Here is an 18147-nt window from a genome sequence, read left to right as displayed (position 1 = left end):
GGTATTTGAAGTGCTGGATTTGTAAATGGTAATCCACTCTCATTTGAACCTTCACGGCGTTTGAAGAACTTTGCAACTACTAAAACTGAGCAGGGTGGAAAATGGTGGAGCGTTGTGGAAAACAGGGCAACAAAACTATTATTGTGAAATTAGGTTAAGGATGTTTACATCAGTCAAAAACAGAGACGTATTGACAAAAATTTCGAAAGGTAATCTATTTTTATAAGAAAAGTATTGAATTATTTACAAAAAATTAAATTTTTATTATTTTTATTTGTTTGAAAATTGTAGAATTCAATGTAAATGAAAAATTTAATACAATTCTGTGTTTTGGCGAATTTAGGTGAATGAGGATGAAGCGGGGTGAAAAGTATAAACGTCCTAGTTTTTGGGGAGGATGGTACCACACGGTACGTGCATATGGCGTGCGTGGTGCACGGAAAATTCGCGGCATTCGAGGTTTCCGCAATTAATTTAATTTGCATGCTTCGTTTTTTATTCCGTTTTCATTTAACCGACTCCAACGAACATAACCTCACAGGAAAATAATTTGCTGAGATAATAGATTAATCATCATTTAATAAATTACGTTTTTTGATGATTTATTTAACTGAATTTCTAAAAAAATAATTTAATATATAAATTTTATATTATTTATGTATTTTAAAAGAAATATGTTGTTGATAATTTTATTATTTAATGCTTCAACATATTATTATCACGCATCTCGTCCGTAATTAACAATCTAGTTTTAATTTGTCGCGCGTTTTTTTTTTGTTCAGCACTTATTATGCAAAACGTTTAATTCATTAAACAATCGCCGAGGCTGTTAATAAACATTTCGTCGTTTATTTTAATTAGCTAATGATGGTCATTTCGCTTTGATTCGATGCGATCGCTTGCGGTTCCAATCAGCGCGCTCATTTTTCACATCGTTTTACACGTTTTTCTGCAATTTTTTTCCTGCTTTCCGCTTGAGGGGTAATAAATTAACGTAACAAGCACTTCAATTACGGCGGTATTAAATTGTAATCATTGTTTGTCTCTATATATAATAATTAATCATGAAAAACTATAAAAAGAAGTATGACAACATTTGGTATAATATTAGTTAGACGGGCGTGGCATAGATGGCAGCACGGGTATCGAAAACAGAAAAATTGTGAAAACAACTGTTTTCAATTGATTTAAATTGAAAAAAAAAGTTTCTATATCTATAATATAAAAATGAATCGCAAAATTTGTTGGTAAGCGCATAATTCAACAACGCTTAGACTAATTTGGCCAATTTTTTTTAAATGTTCGTTCATGTCCAAGGATGGTTTTTACGGCCAGAAAAATTCGAATAATTGCCAAGAAAACCCTATAGACAGCCCTTTTCTATAGGATAAAAGTTGGCATTGAGATTCAATCATAGTTATAGTTAAATACAGTAGAGTCCGGTTATAATGACATCGAAGGGAATTGACAAACACGTCATAATAAGCGGACGTCATACAAAGCGTTTTGAGAAATGAAAACCCTTTTTTATGTAAATATGTACATATACATACATATTAAATCAAAATCAAAATTGCACGTAATCAGCACATTATAACACATACAAGTGTATTTTTTACTGCAAGTAATCTGTAATTTTTGTCTGCTTTTGTTTTTTCATTTAATTAATTTTCTTGTGATTTTCGAAGCCTCTTCGGTTTCAAAACATTTGAATTGAACGATTGCTTAATGCGGTTCTTGTTTTTTAAAAAGCATTGAGATTGTCGAATGACCCACGCCAAATTCGGATTAATGGAAAATACGGATTAAGTCGTGGTCAAGGTGCTGCTGCCCGAATGCTTATATTTATTATTTAAGCATTTGGTCTTTCCGATATTAAATACATAAAAGTAATTTGACAATCATAAAAGAAATGTAGCAATAAATATAAAAAGTTCGCCACGTGTCGAACGTCGTCGGGTATCAACGAACATTACCGGAGGTGTAAAGAATCATGTTGGTCATTATAACCGGACATTATCTGTTAAAAATGGGTCATAATAAGCGACATGTCACTGTAAGCGAAGTCATTATATCCGACTTTTTTATACAGAATTTTATATGAAAACCAAACTTGGTAGTGTAGGTACGTCATAATAACCGGTTGGTCAATATAAGCGGAGTCATAATAAACGGATTCTACTGTAGTTGAATCCGAGATGGCGCGCAGAAATGCATTATTAGCAATTTTTTATATAATTAATTTCTTTAATATAAAATTGCGAATCTTATTGATAGAATTGACACATACTATGACTAGAAAAAGAGAGTTAAAACGAATTACATTTTTATTCAACACTACCGGGAAAAAGCTAGTTTTTTATAATTTTCTATCATTATTATACCCTATTATATACGATAGATGGCGCTACATGATAAAACCATGTGCATATAGTTAACTCGTGATACTCCTGTGAGTTGATTTTTTTCGATGAATACCGAATCAAATTTTAGTACCAACACGAACGCCTGGCGTCGCTTGAAGTCTTCATTTTGCTCTCGCTGAGATTGGGCCGCTGATTGCCTCCGAATGACTCGACGCAAAACGCCGGCGCGCGGCAAACAAAAACGCGCGATAATAATCTAATTATTGGCGCGCTGCGGCGCGAGGATTGTTACCGACTACCTTTCGGGGGCTACCAGCCGGCGGAGATATGATACCCGCAACTACCGCTTCTATATTGCATGCATTGTGTGATGCGCGCTTATCATGTAATCTGAGTAATCTGTAATGTAATGAAACGATAATGAGATGACCAATAAGGAGACGAACGCTGCGGGCGCTCATACATCTTTCATCACGTGTATCACGCACGTGTTTTCCGTGCCTACTCGTCGAGTGCAACATTACAGGAATCTGTAAAATATTTTTTTGAGGTTAAAGTAGAATGGCAACTGTTTTAACCTCAAAAATTTATTGTAAATATCTATAGTTTTGTTGGTAAATGCCTCGGTCAAGCGAGTGACTTAAGTGAGATCGTAAAATCCTTCGCGTCGCTTAATTAAAGGATCACTTGTGCGCCGCGCTCGCGATCGTTATAAATTAAAATCCAATTAAACGCGGGCGCGCCGGCGTAAATTAAGCCCGGGCTGGGCCGCTTAACAGTAAAATTTATATCGCCGCCGCGCAAAAAGGGAAACGCGACGCATTTCATACTTTATTATGTTATAAACGAGCTCGCGGACGGCGCGGACTTCGCGTCTTACTACACATACAGCAGGAACAGATATAATTTGCTAAATATGATCTACAGGGTGTGTCGGAAACACACAACTATAAAATACATAAAAATACACGGTTTAATCAAAAATTATATTATAGGCAACCAAACATACACTAAATACAAAGTAGGAATTAGGAATTTTAGGTTAGGTTATATTTTTCGATTGTATGTATTAAATTTTAATCTTAATTATATGATAATGTTAATTTCAGGACGGCGCGTAATAAAAGCGATGATTTATGAATTCGCGTTGATGGGAAAATGGCGACTACCGTGTATGCACTCACTGTTTTTATTAATGTCGGCCGGTCGTCCCAATGCGATGATAATTTAATTAAAATTATATGGCTTCGTATAGTGGGCCAGTTTATGTCAGCAATGGCAGCTTTAGCATTTTATTACGCTAACGGTGTTTCGCATTCAACATCCTTTTAAGACAATTTTATCAGATAAAAAATTTCATGAATTTAAAACGAATGCAACGCCATCCAGCAACTGAAATTGTTAACTGTTTAAGATAGGCACAAAATGGCCGACTTTATTTGATGTGTTAATCAACGTAATTATATACTGTGGCATGATGATGGTGCGATGGCAAATTACAGATTAAGATTATGAATTTGTGAATTGTAAATTGTGACCGGAAGGCATCGATGCTCGACTTCATGCTTGCAACAACAAAAATTGAAAAGCAAATTACATTTAATTTCATAATTTCATCACGCCGGTACACGGCTATGTTATTTACGAGCTGATTTAAAATCTTTAATCGATGTTCATTTATTTTTAATCAATATATTTTTTTAAATTGTTTTTAGAGGTTATGTCGGTTGATTTTGTGGAGTAAACTGTAAAATTATACTTTATAATCTTTTTGCGATTTCAAAATTAACTAAAACATGGAAAATTAAAGCCGCACGACTTTGTCCCGGCAGTGTTTAATAAAAATGTAATTTGTTTTTACTCTATTGTTCTAGACATAGTATGTGTCAATTCTATCAATAAGATTCGCGATTTTAGTTTAAAGAAATTAATTATATAAAGAACTAGCTGACCTGGCGAACTTCGTACCGCCTTATTTATTTTTTTATTTATTTAAACTTTATTACCCAAAAAATAATATTGTACAAAAGGCGTACTTAATGCCGTAAGGCATTCTCTGCCAGTCACATCGCTAGCGACCCGCCCCGGCTTCGCACGGAAGTAAAAAACGGCATCAAAATCCGTTGCGTAGTTTCAATGATTTAAGCATACAAAGGGACAGACAGAGAAAGCGACTTTCCTTTTTCAAACAAAAACCTGTGTGTCAAAAACTTTAATAACCGTATTGTTGGCGCGGCGGGTATGTCACAAATTACCACAGATTACTATGTAAGTCATGTGAAGTTTATATATGCGTTCTGAAATCTCACACATAGATGGCGTGACAACGGGAAACGGGTTTTATTTTTTTTCAATCTTTCCGAGACATTTTCCTAATATTTTTTTCCGTAAGAACCTCCTACAGAGTATTAGAAAACTGCAAAAAAAAAATCAGCCAAATCGGTCCAGCCGTTTTCATGTGATGGCTTGACCACGCGAAACGGGTTTCATTTTTATATATATAGATAGATTGGTAATAATGCACTTCAGCCAACTTTTATCCTATAGAAAAGGGCTGTCTTTAGGGTTTATCCGGCAATACTTCAAATTTTTCTCGCCGTAAAAACCATTCTTGTACTTTAACATACATATAAAAAAAGAATTGGCCAAATTGCTTTAGGCGTTATTGAGTTATGCGCTTACCAACAGATTTTACAATTCGTTTATACAATACAGATCATCAAATTATTGAATATTTCATTATTTTCAAATAATAAAGACCTTAAAATTGTCAAATTCTAAAAATTTAAATGTTATACAAATATGGCGACACTGAAACAGTAAATAACCCCAAATTATAACCTGCAATTTAATCTTTCGACATTTTTTTATTATTTTGAAACGTTTTGTAAGTAATTCTGTATAATTACCTTCTCCAAATTATATCGACACGAAGGGAAAGTTCGAAACGAAAAGCTGCTCGATACAAAAAATTACTACTACGCCAAATAAAAAAAATGAAAAAATATATGAAAGACTTGTTAAAGAACATTAAAATTTGCTGCGCGCGAGTCGATTAATGAGCGCGAGCGTGCTTTTAATAAAATTAACAAGACGGGCGCATCGTTAATGAGCCGCATTTGTACCGCGCACGTCGTCGACGCGTAAACTTCTCAACTTTTTTTACGCCGCCCGTTAATAACTCTCGTCTCGTTTTCGAGTTTTCAATTTGAATACGTATTCATTTGGTTCTTGTCTTCCAATATTTCGGTGTTAATTTTCGGTTCGGTTACAAATTACGTTTGTTTACCTCGGTGGGAATTTTTTGTTTGATGCCGTTGAATATTTAAACGAACACGTAATTACATGCTGTGATAAATTTTAAGTAAATTACAGACATGCGGAAGAAACATGGTAAAATTTATGACAAGTTGAAGGTTTAAAGGTCGTATTAAAGATAAAAATTTGTTTCGTAAATTATTTTCATTTATTTTCAGATTTACAATAAGCATTACTGGTAAAAAGTTATTGTTCTAGCAATCTATAATATGAAAATGAATTTCAAAATCTGTTGGAAAGCGCATAACTCAACAAGGCCTTGACCAATGTGGCCAATTCTTTTTTTTTAATGTTTGTTAAAGCCCAAGGATAGTTTTTATAGCGAGATAAATTTGAATAATTGCCGAGAAAACCCTAAAGACAGCTCTTTTCCACAGGATAAAAGTTGGCATTGAGATTCAATCATAGTTATAGTTAAATAGTTGAATCCGAGATGGCGCGCTGAAGTGCATTATTAGCAATTCTTTATATAATTAATTTCTTTAAAATAAAATAGCGAATCTAATTGATAGAATTGACACATACTATGTCTAGGACAAGAGAGTAAAAACGAATTACATTTTTATTAAACACTACCGGGGCGAAGTCGCGGGCTAAAGCTAGTAATAAATATCTAAGTGTCTACGTGTTTTTATCACCTGCTAGATGCGCATAAAATTAAGTTCAAGTGCAAGTGTCAAGTGCATGTGCAAGATCATTTTATGCATCCAGTTGCATACCTAACTAATTACTTTCTTGTTCTTTGAACCTATTATGTGCTGAATCCCGCATATAACGGCATATAAACAATATCAACTTTTACTCTTTATTTTACACCCTAAAAGTTATATTATTGTGATAATAAGTAGCCTATTTGATTTGCTTTGGTCCAAACTATTTTTACACCAAAATATATCAAAATTGGTTGAATGGTTTTTGCGTAAAACAGTCATAAACATACATTACTTTTTTTTTACTTCCACCAGTTTTTTACGGTTTTTAGGCACAAAAACAGGTACTTTATACACGGATGGCCAAACCGTGAGTAACATACTTTACTCACGAGCATTATCTACGGGGCGGAGCTTGCACTTGCGAATTTCCCTACTGTGCAATTACTGACAAACGATTTAGAAAAGAAACCCTTCTCTTAAGTTCATCTTAAATTTTTAAATTCTGTGTGTCTATTAAGTAAATTACTAAAGTGAATGTAAAAATATACCCGACCGCATTTCCCATTTAATTTGACAGTCGCATCGGCTACCGTCCGGAATGCGCCGCCGTATTATAAACAAAAAAAGCACGCATCATTGACGCCCGTCTAAATATGGTGTATGCTAATCGCCCCTCGATGATAATGCTACTCAGCTATAATGCAAGTCATATGCACTCCAAGAAAAGACAAAAAACTAATTAATATACCAATTCTTAACATTTAATTCCATTCATTCCAACACCCTGTATAATATTTCCTTTAATTACTTACATTATTAATCCCAACACATAATAACATATTAAACGCATGTTGATGCGTCCTTTGTGTGAGCGTATAAAGTAATTTTATTCATTTTTATTTTTTCCTCTTGTGTCTTGTTTCGAGGGCGTCTCTTATTTATTTTTACATTTTACACGTTGATGCGTTTGATGAGAATGATGAAGTCTCGTCAGCGATGATTTATTAGAAACGGTCAGCGGCTAATCGAAACGTGTCCTAAGTAGATACATTATTATTTTATCCACATCGGTAGCCGGCTTCGAATTAGAAATTTCGCCGCATCGGCGCACCGCAGCGATGTTATCGTCGTGTGTATAAACATTATTACACTCAATCGGACGGTACGACGTCACAGCGCTACCGAAATCAAAATCAAACCTCTAGCTATTAATTACAATCGCCAATCGGTCAATCAGGGTTTTAATAGATGATGCTCCATTATTACTCTCATACGAGTACTATGATCAATTTGTTTATAATAGATTAGTTTCCTTTTCTTAGAAGTCATCTAATTACAAGAGTTTTAGTGAAAGGTATTTAAGTTGCCTATATTAGGAGTATGTGTCATGTGTATATTTGGTTGCATAAATTATATCGTAGTTATATTTTTCATTAAATTTATTTTTATATTTTATAGGTGTAATTATATGTGCGAGGGGTGGAGTTGGAATTAAAATAGGAAGCGAAACGTTCGGACAAGATCTCGCAATGTCCGACGTCAATCAACTTGACGATACGCCTGTTCTAATTAATCTTGGGATTAATAATTACCTACTCTAAATAATATTTTATTTTGTGGTTAACTTTTAAGAAAATTACATCAATATATCTGTAATTTAAAAATTAAGCGTGAAATATGTTGGTAAGCGCATAACTCCACAACGCCTACACCAATTTGGCCAATTCTTTTTTTTAAATGTTTGTTACAGTTCAAGGATGGTTTTTATGGCGAGAAAAATTCGAATAATTGTCGGGAAAACCCGAAAGGCAGCTCTTTTCTATAGGATAAAAGTTGGCATTGAGATTCAATCATAGTTATAGTTAAATAGTTGAATCCGAGATGGCGCGCTGAAGTGCATTATTAGCAATTCTTTAAATAATTAATTTCTTTAAAATAAAGTTGCAAATCTTATTGATAGAATTGACACATATTATTTATATGTCTAAAACAAGAGAGTAAAAACGAATTACATTTTTATTAAACACGCGACGAAAAAGTTAGTATAGGTATAAAAGAAAGTTGCGTTAATTAGATCACTTATAACTGACGAACTGCTGGACAGATTTCGATGATCTGTGATATATTTAATTGGTTTTTGATTCGAATTACAGAATAACTATTAAAATTGCAAAAGTTATGATTTAAAGAGTGTTAAATAAGGGATGAAAATTGGTATTAAGATTCAATTATAGTTTTACCTACATAATTAAATCCGAGATGGCGCTGAAGTGTAGTATTAGCAATTTTTATTTCTTTAAATTAAATTATGAATTTTATTGATGGAATCGACACATCGTCTTAATCACGAAAGAAACAAAGTGGCGGACAAAAGCTATTTTTCTTTTAATAATGACGTCAAAATTTATAAATTTTGTTTTATTATTTCCTATTATTTTTATTATTTATTATTTACTGAAATGACTATTTGAAAGAGAAAACACACACATGTGGCGTCTGGATATTAATAAGCAAACAATATGGTGCCGTCTTTGTGAGTGCCGCAAGACCAACACAAAAAAAAAACGAAACCAAAAGAATACTTATATCTGAAGATGCCCCAAAGCGTTGCTCGTTCACAAGTTTTTATTTATTGATAATTTATGCAAAAACTTTTTACCTTCTCCTCTCTTCTTTTCTTCGTATACTTTACAAGTTTATATACACGTACGAGCAGCCCAACAAGTCAAATACGAGTAACATTTTGGTCCAAGCCTGGTTTTGGTGGCGCCTGACTCTCCGACCCAATTCGAAACCAAACGCGTTGAAAAATTTTCATAAATATTTTCTTTAATTAAACCGAATCTATTAATTAAAAACAAACGCCTGGCGCCTCCTGGCTGCCTTATTATTTATTTATTTATTTAAATTAAACGTTTTTTCTGCTTGCGTATTGTTTTTGTATGTTTTTCGTTCATTTAAAATTCAAATTTTTAATAATTCATACTCCGAAATGTGTTAAAGTCAATTTACGTATGGGTTTAATTTTGTAGGTTATGTTAAGGTTGTGTAATGGGTTAATGTTGGATAATGTTGATTGAAAATTGATTAAACATGATTCTTGAAGACAATTTCACACAGTTTTAATCATTTTTCGAAAAATTTTAATACAAAACCAACGCGTACACAAAATGGCCGCCATGTTTTTCATCGAGGTATCTATAAGTTGTATTAATAGACTCACCTGTAGAATTTCAATCGATGTTCCATTAAACACACTACTCACTTAACTCTAACCTAACTTAAGCGGCAGTTAACTTTCATTTAAGTTATTTGCGCGTACGCTGTGTTGTTGTGTTTTTGTGTGTGTGTGCCCAAGAGTGGTTATGTCGTGGCTTGATTGTGTTGTTACGTTGATGGCGCAAAAAGCGCGCAGCAGATTGCTTTCGCAACGCGCGTGATATTAATATTATAGGCGCGATTAAGCGGCGATAAGCGGAAATTGGTCTATTTTTAAGGGATAATTGGCCGCCGACGTGCCGCCCGTACGCCGCCGCGCTCGCATACTTATTATGGCTAATAAAATTACTTTTATGCCTCCGTATTGCGGAATTTATTAATTTTATTACTTCAATTTTGTGCGGAGACTCCAGCCGTCGAAGCGCACATCCACCAAGTGTGTTTGGAAATCGCTCACACGTTAAAAACACTCACCACAACTAATCAACTGAAATTTATAGGTTATGTTAGAGTTGTGTATTTTTAGAGTATTATAGAAAGACGTGTATGTAAGTATAGGTGTCACTAGGTGGCGTTAATGTAACACATGGTATTTTTGGCTTTGTTTTGGTCGTCGGCGTTGGAGCGTTTAATTTTTAATGAACTTTTAGCGCGTCGGGCTTTTAATGATTTTGATGAAACGTGCAAACAAGAACGCGGCCGTGCCAAACGCGTTAAATTCGCCGCAGCGATGTTATTAAAAAACCTTCTCCCAGCACTCATATTCGACTCCGAGACGCTCTAATTTAGTGCCGGGACTAAAGATCGTGTGCGTAATAACGCTCTTCTTCCTCCTGTGGCGAATTTCGTTCGGAACGCTTTAATTTTCATTCGGTACCGATGGGTTTTAATTAAAATTTCGCCACACATTTTCACCGCACAAACGTACAAAATTCCGACATTGATAATTTGTGTGTAACATAGGCAACGTAATATACTTACAAGTTAACATAATATGTTGCCTACATTAACTAAACCTAAATTGTGATAGGAGTGGTAGGATAAGTGAAGCGAGAAGTTACGAAGTAAACCGATTGGAAGCATAAATCACATTCGGTAATTGTTTACACACCGTGACATATTTATTGGCTGTAAAGTTATGAGCGCATGAGTTATGACGCGCGCCTAGAGCTCACAGAGCTTTAGTTTCTGCCTTTTGCCGAGTTTAATGGGGATTTTAATTAAATTTTGAAACAATGTTTACTTTTCCACTTAACCTCACACAATTTATGATCGTCCACACTATACAACACCTTGTTGTTCAACTTATGCAACCAATATAACATCATTTAACTTTCAGAAAGTATTTCTTGTTTTTCTTCCAAAATATTTACATTTTTGATTTAAAACCCTAAAAAGTAATATCCCATTGATGTAATAACAATTAGAATTAACATATTTGATTGTTTCCACTCGTGCCGTTTAAAAATCTTCGGTTTTTCGACGCCCCGCGTCCAAAACAAGCCGAAACCTCACGAAATTTATCGCCTCTCGGAGCGAATCTCGTGTCCGGTAATAATAATCGTCCGGTAATGACCGCGGCGGCGTCCCTTTTCGTTTTGCTCCTTTTGACGTCTTCAGCATCTCAAATGTGAGCGCGTGTGCGCGGATTTAATATTTTAACTTTATTACACAAGCGTCGCGAGGGCGCACGCTGCGCCGGACACGAAAACCAGCGCGCGTCCATTCGATATAAATTCAATTGACTTTTATACATTTTATGCGCGCTTTTAAAGTTTGCTTTAACATAAAAACAACAGACGCATAAGTTGTTTGTTTTTTACTCGGAGACAATCAAATCTTAAAGCGGTTAAACGTTGCTTGCATTTCCATTTGTCACACACACAGAAAATGTAATTTGTAATTTAATTTAGTTCTATAAAATGCACACATCACACTCTCGCATACGGTTTTCGTAAACGGCTCCGTGTATCTCCTGCTGTGAGGCGAGCGAACGTAGGTCGCGTTTTATTTTGCAATAAACTAGATATCTTAACGATGCGATGTCTCAAAGCGCCTCGTATATCTGCCTGGCCCGGTACACATCGGTGAAATGACTAAAATTCGTGTTAAAATATTGCTTTTTTCAGTGTAAACTATTTAATACTACAATATGTTTAATATAGGCAACTTTTATTACACAAATTGTCAATTGGGTTGCCTATGTGAATAACAAAACAATCATTTAAATTTGCTCACGTAACATTTACCTAATACTTGATTATTGCTTAAAATTTCACTCATTTCTGTACTTTCAGCTCCTTGTACTCGTTTGGAAGTATCATTACGTGTGTTATTACTTGTTGCACGTACCCATCTCTTATTATGAGCAATTAGCGTGCGCTGCAAGTCTTCGACAGGTAATAACCGAGTGGCGAAGCTTCCAGGAAGCTCGAAAAAAGAAAAAAACGAACGAGTTTGGGCGGTTTAATTGCGAATTGCTAAACGCACAACGCACAGCACGCACAAAATGTGTTAAAAGTACGTTTTACAGCAAGTAAAAATTCTGAAACGGACAATTGAAAGTGGAAAGTGGACAAAATGACAAAAATGACAATTGTCACAATTGCAACAACAACAAGTGAATAACTGGGAAATAACTGAAACTAAACGGTCAGCGTTAAGCAGAATCGTTACGAAATGACAAATTGTTGGTAATTATTAATCATGAAAAGAGTTAAAGTGTGTTAAATTGTCGCCAGGAGTGATTCCCAGAGATGGCCAACAATACAAAATGACATGTGACAATTGCAACTGATCATATGGTGTTATTTGGGTTGCCTGCAAGTAATTCAAAAATACATAACCATAAGTAATGTGTTTTAATACTTTAAGAAGATTTTTCGTTGACTAGAAGCAATTTTTCAGCCTTTTTAGTGATGAATCGTTAATCTTGTTTCCAATTAATTACACGTGCCTCACCAACGGTCGTGAATGGGTTTCGACGCGTAATTTTTCGTTTCATCGCGCGCTGCGCGGTGATTAACAACATTAGCCGCATTAGCCACATTAACCATTATTAACCTTCCACATCCTAAGCCCCAGCCTTCCGCTCGTCGACGCACAAAGGCGCGTAATTAATTTGATTCGTCGTTTTCGCGGCGCTCAATGGAAATAAACGACGAGTGTGCGCGTAATTGCGTATTCATTAGTCTCATTAAACACGCATTGAGCATTCGATGTTAAATCTAAACGTGTTTCTTTTGATTTGTTGATAATAACGCGCGCTTTTTATTAGTGAACAATCCGTGGTAATCATAATCACTAAACAAATAAAACTAAAGTAACAAGACGTTAAATTTGTATTCATAATATTATGAATACGTATATCCCAATGTATTAAAGTTTAAAAAGAATTAACTGCATTGTAGGCAATCCAATAGACAAATTATAAAGTAATTAGTGTTTTACTTGTCAACCGCTATAGATACGAATGTGAAAATCAGTAGCTTTATTCTCTATAAAATTCTCTATAAAATGATACATTGTGCAATATTATTCGATGTTTAATACCTGAGATATTACGTTTTAAAGTTTAAAAAATGTATGCAACCTAATATACGTATTTTGCACAATAAAACCATTCATAAAAAATATTAACTAATGTGTTTGTCTAATTGGCATTCTCGATTGATCCTGGTACACGCATGCGCAATTTACTGATTGGATTAAAACGCATTACACAGCAATTTATTAACGCATGATGAGAACATAAACATTTTGCGGCTAATGTAACGATTAATACCGTGTATAATGCATGCAATTAATTGAACACATGTTCTTGCGCTAATTATTACATCTTTAATTGGTGATATAAAAATTGCAAAAGAAGAAATGAAATTATTTTACTTTTATATGGCGATTAGTTAAACTATAGGCAATCCAAAATACAAACCTGTGTTAAATATAATTAATGAGCATTTAAAAGATGTAAATTTTACAATTAAACGGATATTACAGGATGATGCACCGTGATATAACATCCCGGAGCGTCTCCGCTGATGACGATGACGAGCGGCGAGCGGCGAACGTGTTGAACCGTTTAACCTCGCGTAATTGCTCTGCGCGTGTTTCTTCGCGCTGCGCAGCGCACTAAAATTTTCGCCGTTCGTTACATTTTTAAAACTCTCGTTGCGCACGTTGTGTGGTGGGCACACGTTTAATTATGTTTTGTTCTAATATTGTGTGTCTCTCGCGGCGGATGGCAGGCCGCGCGGCGGTTCATTACAATGATTGGCACTTTCAATTAATATTAACATGGAGGACGGCGCATGGACCCACCGCGCTCCGTCGGCCCTCGTTTCATTCACATCATAAATTATATTTATTATTCATGCGCACATAAACGCATCATCGCGCCACGAACCAATCTTGGAAATTTAATTCAACTAGGAAAAATATTCAGTGGTTTTTCATCTTGTGTTTAATATAGGCAATACAAATTACAAAAACATACACTACATGAATAAAAATCATAATTTCAAACTAAAAAGTTGATTTTTATGCTTAAATACGTGTTTAAACGCGAAAAATTAAATAAAAACAACAAAATGTTTAATAAACAGCTCAGATAAATAAATTTTTACAAAATTTTACTTAAAATTTAAAAATTATGTTTTTATTATTTTAATTTCACTGTATGCAACACACTTTGCACATAAAGAAAAATCTGAATTCTAAAGTAAACAATTTTGTTTAATTTCTCGCTCGCGGACTGAAAGCAAAATACTTCGTGATCGAGCATCGGTGTCAGCATGCAGCCACGGGGCACAATTAGTACCCGATGCGAGTAATTATCGGCGAGGCAGGTGAGTAATGACGCACCCCCTCTGGGGAGAGCATTGGAAATCGAGCCGCCAACACCAAGTCCTAGTTATTACTCATTTCGTCGAGAAACTCAAACCGTTGAAACAAATGAATCAAAGATCAACAACCAACAATGAACAAACACACATGCTGATATTGTGTAATATGAAATTCAAGACATATTTTAATAATAATGCAAAAACAATGTTACGATAACTAAATTTTACTGAAGAATGTAAACTGTCAGTGGTTTCTCGACGTATTGCGCTGGGAAATGATAGAATTATCAAGGTATGCGCTTCAGTTTCGAGCAATTATGATAAGCGGACTTTTATTTCGTGATAATTGACTCGCACATGCATGTCGCACATAGAATAACATATGATTACTAAAAGTATTTGCATTCCTTTCGGTTAATAAGCAATTACACGTGAAAATATTGATATTGCAACGTTTTGCATAATTTATGTCATTTTATTTAAATTTATCTGTTGTTTAGCAATTATCTAATTAAAATTAATGCCAGTTTAAAAGCAGAACTCATCATCCACTCGTCCACGGATCTTGACTAAACTGGTGTTGTTGTTGTGGTTTTTTTTTGACTCGTCATTCTGTAGAAGAGGATGATGTGTAGCCGATGGGAGAGTATGATAGAGATGGCGATGTTTCTGGCCGAGAGGAGCAAATTAATCATGGTGTAATCGAGTTGATGGATACTTTTTAATTTAATAAATAATGAGAAACGTATTAGGCCACAGTCACGGACGCTTCGGAGGACCCGGTCGGATGTTGGCAGGTGAGACCCAAACCCCAATAAAGGTAAGGCAAGGTAACACAAGGTAAACGATAGTAAACGATATTCATCGGTTTTTATTCATTTTTATTTCGTTTTTAACGGAATAAAGAAAGTTTATGAAACAAAAAATTAATGGGGTCTATGTTGTTGATTCAGACTAATTGGCTCACCGCATGGGGGCTACTAAGGGTTACTATGTTGTATTATTGTAGTTAAATATTCATTTTATAAATTAGCAAATATTCTGAAGAGAATTTTTCATTTTAAGAACACAATTCCAAAATAAATCAATTTTTTATTATTGTGCATGTTAGTTAAAATGGTTTGCTTTTATTAATAACTACCTTTAGCCCGCGGCTTTGGCCTGGTAGTGTTTAATAAAAATGTCATTTGTTTTTACTCTCTTGTTCTAGACATAGTATGTGTCAATTCTATCCATAAGATTCGCAATTTTATTTTTAAGAAATTAATGTATATAAAAAATTGCTAATAATGAACTTTAGCGCGCCATCTAGGATTCAACTACTTAACTATAACAATGATTGAATCTCAATGTCAACTTTTATCCTATAGAAAAGGGCTGTCTTTAGAGTTTTCCCGGCAATTATTCGAATTTTTCTTGCCGTAAAAACCATCCTTGGACTTTAACAAACATTTTAAAAAAAGAATTGGCCAAATTGGTCTAGGCGTTGTATAGTTATGCGCTTACCAACAAATTTTGCAACTTATTTTTATATTATAGATATACATTTAATTTTCTTCTAAATATTGATAAAATAAATATAACCATATAACTGTACAAAATACTATGTTAATTTTTCAAAATTAGTCACATACAAAAAATTTATCCAAATGCCTCAAAACATTTATCTCTTTTTAGTATTAAAACAGAATAATTATCAAATGTGAATGGTTATTGCTCAAATAAATGTAATTAAAACATGCCTGTCAGTGGAACATTCTTTGTAAACCGTTTATTTAACTGCGGGCAATTTGCTCACAACTCACATCGCAATTAAACAAAAATTATGAATTTTAAGTTTTTATAAATTATACAAACGTATAAACAATACTCGTTTGCAGTGTGTTTGAATGTTTGAAATGCTCGCGGCGCTACACACACAAAACGTAAATTAATTTGAATATTAATTTGAATAATGCGATGATGCTATTAACATGAAATGTGCTTTGGGTTGCGATATGCGATGTGAAAAGGAACAGAACATCAGGAAATATCAAGTTCGCGAAGAGCCGGCACAAATGTGAATTAAAACGATTGTAATGATTGTAATTGCGTACGCAACGCCCTCGGGGATGGGCAATTACCCTGTCAGTTTGCATTCGGATGGGTTTACATCAAGAAAACTCGAAAATATAAAGAAAGAAGAGAATAATCAAGTAAAAGTATAGTTTACTACCTTTTGCCCGCGACTTCGTCCTGGTAGTGTTTAATAAAAATATAATTCGGTTTTACTCTCTTGTTCTAGACATAGTATGTGTCAATTCTATCAATAAGATTCGCAATTTTATTTTAAAGAAATAATTATATAAAGAATTGCTAATAATGCACTTCAGCGCGCCATCTCGGATTCAACTATTTAACTATAACTATGATTGAATCTCAATGCCAATTTTTATCCTAGAGAAAAGGGCTGTCTTTAGGGTTTTCCCGGCAATTATTCGAATTTTTCTCGTCGTAAAATCCATTCTTGGACATTAACGAAGATTAGAAAAAAGAATTAGCCAAATTGGTCCTGGCGTTGTTGAGGTATGCGCTTACCAACAGATTTTGCGATTCATTTTTATGTTATAGATCTGTAACCGCCTGATGCAATTGCGGTTGAGGAGCATAAAACTACATGTGAGGGCGCTGTTGACATAAAAATACCTACTTTGCTTTATAACCTTTCAAAATATCCAATGTAAACACGTTTTTTACACATAACCACACTTAAAACCTATTTATAACCTCAAAAGAGTGTTAGTCGTTACTTTTAGATACATTTTAATCCATAAAATATAATAAAATGTGAGATATAATAATTTAATGTAAAACAGTCTCCCAATTAAAAAATCTTAAGAGGGTGGGTGTTTTTATTGAGGTTAGTGCCCTTGGTTCGCGCAGGTTGACTCCAGCGTGGAAGTGTTCGAGTCCAGCCGACGTAATAAAGCAGGCCTGTAATCAGTCTGTCAGTGGGCCACGCCCGGTCCGGCCCTGACGAAATTAAATTACACGTATACGGGGGCCGATTACGCGCACACCCCGCGCGGGCCGTGTGCGCTTATCTGCGAGCGTCATCTTTTATATTAAACGATAATGCGTCGTTTAAATTGGATAAAAGGATGCTGCAGCAGTGCACTGGCGATCAGAAAACTAATTAATCGAGGATCTACCATCGTAATATACCATATGTTCAAATAAATTCAAATTAATACTAATATAAACGACTAATGTGTATAAAAGTTGCCTATCTTTAAATTTTGAAATTTATGAGGACATATTGTATTGAATCTTAAATTGGATTGCAGTCTGAGGAGAATCAGTGGTTTAATAAGTAACAAGTGTTTTGGGCTACCGTCCACTCGCGGACTGCCCTTTTCTCGTTCGCAATTAGCATTAGTTAATAACCGATCGATAAACGCAATAAAATGCGGCGGCAAAGAGCTGAAGCGTCGTCGTCTTCTGTATAGGAAGCAGAAACATGCGATTCATTTATTTTTGTCCGCAGTGGACGGCCCTGAACAGGAATTAATGATTTATTAAGATATAACTTTAATTAACAGTAAATGAAACATGAATTCACTTTTATTTTGAGGTTATTGCAGTAAAAACAGGATATTTCATGATTTATTATCAAATTCTTTAGAAATTAACTATTTCTAACCTCAAATTAGTTTTTAATAGATGGCGGCACTGTGAATAAAATTAATAAATATACATGTTATTAAA

At 34.5% G+C, this 18147-nt stretch overlaps 1 long non-coding RNA gene across 1 annotated transcript; it reads left to right on the top strand.

Moving 5' to 3' along the window:
- The first annotated feature begins 84 nt into the window (after positions 1-84).
- LOC135796208 (uncharacterized) lies at positions 85-12731 on the top strand. Its single transcript, XR_010549260.1, has 3 exons — positions 85-209; positions 11854-12407; positions 12464-12731. It is a non-coding gene; the product is annotated as an uncharacterized lncRNA (long non-coding RNA).
- Positions 12732-18147: the final 5416 nt, after the last annotated feature.

The sequence above is a fragment of the Atheta coriaria genome, unplaced genomic scaffold, assembly GCF_025399875.1.
Source record: "Atheta coriaria isolate IRGN ID8LTWV9N9 unplaced genomic scaffold, Caltech_Dcor_3.1 hic_scaffold_7_pilon, whole genome shotgun sequence".
NCBI lineage: Eukaryota > Metazoa > Arthropoda > Insecta > Coleoptera > Staphylinidae > Dalotia > Dalotia coriaria.
This window is presented reverse-complemented; position numbering and strand designations above follow the sequence as displayed.